Source organism: Chlorocebus sabaeus, chromosome 10 (genome assembly GCF_047675955.1).
Source record: "Chlorocebus sabaeus isolate Y175 chromosome 10, mChlSab1.0.hap1, whole genome shotgun sequence".
In the NCBI taxonomy this organism is placed as follows: domain Eukaryota; kingdom Metazoa; phylum Chordata; class Mammalia; order Primates; family Cercopithecidae; genus Chlorocebus; species Chlorocebus sabaeus.
Genome location: NC_132913.1, coordinates 45,195,986 through 45,200,199, shown reverse-complemented (window position 1 = coordinate 45,200,199; position 4,214 = coordinate 45,195,986). Strand labels below are relative to the sequence as shown.

Here is a 4,214-nt window from a genome sequence, read left to right as displayed (position 1 = left end):
TAAGAAAACATGTCAATTGCTGAGTAACACAGTACCTCAGAACTTAGTCATTTAAAACAACAGACACCATTGGTTATCTGTCATGATTCTGCGGGTTGACAAGGCTCAGCTAGACAATTTCTCTGTTCTGCACGGAACTGCAGTCACCTGGAGGCTTGACTGAGCTGGAGCATCCACGATGGCTCGTTGACATGGCTGGCAGATGGTGTTGGCTTTTGGTTGGGAACTCAGCTAGAAGTTAGTCCTTCTCCTCCTGGCCTTTCTACATGTGGGCTTCTCTCAACATGAAGGCTGAGTTTCAAGAGGAACAATTTCAACCTTGTGAAAATAGAAGCTGCTCAGCCTCAGAAATTAAGGAACCTCACTTCTGCCACATTGGTCAATACAAGTCCAATCCAGTCCAGATTCAACAGAAGGCAAATAGACTTCATTTCTTGATAGGGAGAACAGCAAATAATTTACAGCTATCTTTAATGTACCACAGTTGTTAATTAATTTCCTTATTGTTAAATCCAATCAAAACATTGTAGTCCTTATTTTCTGTGGCATCTTGATTCCGGAAATACTTTCTTCCTTCAACTTTCATGACAACACGTTCTTCTGCTTGTCCAGGTATTTCTAGGGCTTCTCCTTCTCTTTTTTTGGAAAGAATCTTTTCCTCCAACTCAAATATTACTGTTCCTTGGAATTCCACCCTTCATCTTCTTCTATTATCACTGTATTCACTCTTACTGGGCATTCTAATAAACTTAGTAGGCTTCCATTACTATCTACATACTAATCACTCAAATCTATACTCACAGCTCATATTGCTCACTTTAGTTTCCAATCTAGATATCGCACTCTTTATTGATCATCTCCGGGTCTCTATTTGAATATCCAACAACTATCACAAATTCAAAAGGTCTAAAACTGAGCTTGTTGCATTTTCTCTCAAAGCTCCTATTTCAAAGTTATCTATTTCTATGAAATGCACCATATCCCTTCAGTTACATGACGCAGAAAGCTAAACATTTTTCCTCTTCTATTTTCCTCAACCCTACATTCAGTCACCATAGTGAGTTAATATTATCTCTTTAACATTTTTCAAATTTGTTGTCAGCCTCTATTCTCTAGCACGTCAGTACTGAACTCTAGTTTAGACTACCATCTTCTTTTATCTGTTTACTCCAGCATTTTGTATCAGTCTTCTCACCTCCTCACTGGCCTCCTCTTTAATCCATTTTTCACGCTGTCAGAGTGAAGTTTTTAATGGTAAAATCAGATCACATTGTGCTCAATTCAGTAACACATATACCAAAATTAGAACAATTCAGAGAAGACTAGTATGGCCCTTGTGCAAGGATGACTTAAGATTTGCAAAGCATTTCATATTTTTTTCTGTATTCAAGGGTACACAATGTACTGGAGATGATCAGTAATGAGTAGGATATCTAGATTTGGAATTATATATTATAACTTGCATGACAATAACAACAAAAAATGAGGGGGAAGGGGATGGGCTACATAGGAACAAAGTTGTGTATATTATTGTAATTAAGTTGGCATTAACTTGAAATAGATTGTTATAAATTATGATGTTGTCATAATTCTAACAGCAACCTGTGATGATTAATTTTATATGTCAACTTGACTGACCTAAGGAATGCCCAGATAGCTGGTAAAGATTATTTATGGGTGTGTCTGTGAAGGTGTTTCTTGACAAGGTTAGTATTTGAATCAACAGACTGAGCAAAGAAGATCAACCCTCATCAGTGTGGGTGGACTTAATCTAATCTGTTGAAGGCATGAATCAAATAAAAAGGCAGAGGAAGGGTTATTTTTTTCTCTCTTCTTGAATTGGGACATTCGGCTTCTCTTGCCCTCAGATATTGAAACTACTGGTTCTCGGGCCTTTGGACTCCAGGACTTCCAAACCCTCTCCAACTCAAGTTCTCAGGAAATGGAGTTACACCAGTGTACACCCCACACCAGGATTAAACTTTTCTGGACGGAGACTTATGTCATTAGGTACTCTTGTTCTCAGGCCTTTGAACTTAAATTATAGCACTGGTTTTCCTGGTTTCCCAGGAAATATGCAGACAGTATGTCATTGGACTTCTTGGCCTCCATAATTCTGTGAGTCAATCCCTATAATAAATCTCCTCCTACATATCTCTATATACCCCATTGTTTCTCTTTCTCTGGAGAACCCTGGCTAACATACACCCACTAAGAAAACAATTCAAAAATAGCACAACAGAACACCAGGTAGACTTCTAAGGTTTTTTACTCTAGTTCTTGGTGCCTGGATGGCCCCCCAACCCACACAAGACCTGGGGGAATTTGCTGCCCTGAAGAGAAGCACATAGGCCTGGCTGCTTTTGCCAGCTGATGATTGTAGAGCCCTAGAGCATTGAGTGAACATAGGTGGTAGCCAGGGAGTAGTTATAGCAGGCCTTGGGCCAGACCCAGTGCTATTCTCGCTTTATGTCCTACCCATCTCAGTCCAAAAGGTGGTGGCCACAGGGGTGCTTGTGTCACTCCATCCCTAGCTCCAGGTGGCTCAGAACAGAGAAAAAGAGACTCTCTTTGTTTGGAAGAAAGTAAAGGAAGAGAAGAAGAGTCTCTGCCTAGTAATACAGAGAATTCTTCTGGATCTTGTCCAAGAACATCAAGGTAGTACCTCTATGAGTCTGCAAGAACCAGAGCGTTACTGCCTCCTAAAGCAGATACAGCTTAGATCACAAAACCCTAGTCCTTTCAAATAGCTGGAAAGCCTCCCCAAGAAAGATGGGTATGAACAAGCCCAGACTGTGAAGACTATGATAAATACTAACTCTTCAATACCCAGACTCAGAAGATCTACAAGTATTAAGATGATCCAGGAAAACATTATCTCACCAAAAGAAGTAAATAAGGCATGTGGGACCAATCCTGGAGAAACAGAGATATGTGACTGTTCAGACAGAATTCCAAATAGATATATTGAAGAAACTCAGAGAAATTCAAGATAGCAAAGAGAAGGAATTTAGAATTCTATCAGATCAATCTAACAAAAAGATTGAAATAATCAAAAAGAATAAGTAGAAATCCTGGAGTGAAAAATGCAATTGACATACTGAAGAATGCATCAGAGTCTTTTAATGTAGAATTGATCAAGCAGAATAAAGAATTAGAGAGGCTGAAAATAAGCTATTTGAAAACACATAGAAGAGACAAAAGAAAAAACAATAAAGAACAATGAAGCATACCTATGGAATCTAGAAAATAGCTTCAAAAAGAAAAGCTGAGAGTTATTGGTCTTAAAGAGGAGGTAAAGAAAGAGATAGGGATAGAAAGTTTAGTCAAAGGGATAATAACAGAACTTACAAAACCTAGAAACATATCAATATCCAAGTACAAGAAAATTATAGAACACCGAGCAGATTTAACGCAAAGAAGACTACCTCAACGCATTTAATAATCAAACTCCCAAAGGTCAGAGATGAAGAAAGGATCCTAAAAGCAGAGAAAAGAAACAAATAACATACAATGAAACTCTAGTACATCTGACAGGAGACTTTTCAGTGTAAAACCTTATAAGCTAGAAGAGAGTGGCATGGCATATTTAAAGTGCTGAAGAGAACAAACTCTTAAACTAGAATAGTAAATCCCGCAAAATTACCCTTCAAACATGAAGGAGAAATAAAGACTTTCCCAGACAAAGAAAAGACAAGTGATTTCATCAACACCAGACCTGTCCTACAAGAAATGCTAAAGGGAGTACTTCATTCAGAAAGAAAAGGATGTTAATGAGCAAGAAGAAATCATCTAAAATACAAAACTCACTGGTGATAGTCAGTACACAGAAAAACACAGATTATTATAAAACTGTAACTGTGGTGTGTAAACTACTTTTATCTTAAGTAGAAAGATAAACAGTGAATCAATCAAAAATAATAACTACAATGTTTTAAGACATAGACAGTACAGTAAGATATAAATAGCAACAACAAAAAGTTACAAAGCAGGGGGATGAAGTTAAGACATAGTCTATTAATTTCCTTTTGGCGGCCGGGCGCGGTGGCTCAAGCCTGTAATCCCAGCACTTTGGGAGGCCGAGATGGGTGGATCACGAGGTCAGGAGATCGAGACCATCCTGGCTAACATGGTGAAACCCCATCTCTACTAAAAATACAAAAAAATTAGCCGGGCGTGGTGGCAGGCGCCTGTAGTCCCTGCTACTCGGGAGG

At 38.6% G+C, this 4,214-nt stretch overlaps 1 non-coding gene across 1 annotated transcript; it reads left to right on the top strand.

Annotated features, from left to right (window-relative positions):
* The first annotated feature begins 1,272 nt into the window (after positions 1-1,272).
* Positions 1,273-1,378, top strand: LOC119625434 (U6 spliceosomal RNA). Its single transcript, XR_005241636.1, has one exon. It is a non-coding gene; the product is annotated as a U6 spliceosomal RNA (small nuclear RNA).
* Positions 1,379-4,214: the final 2,836 nt, after the last annotated feature.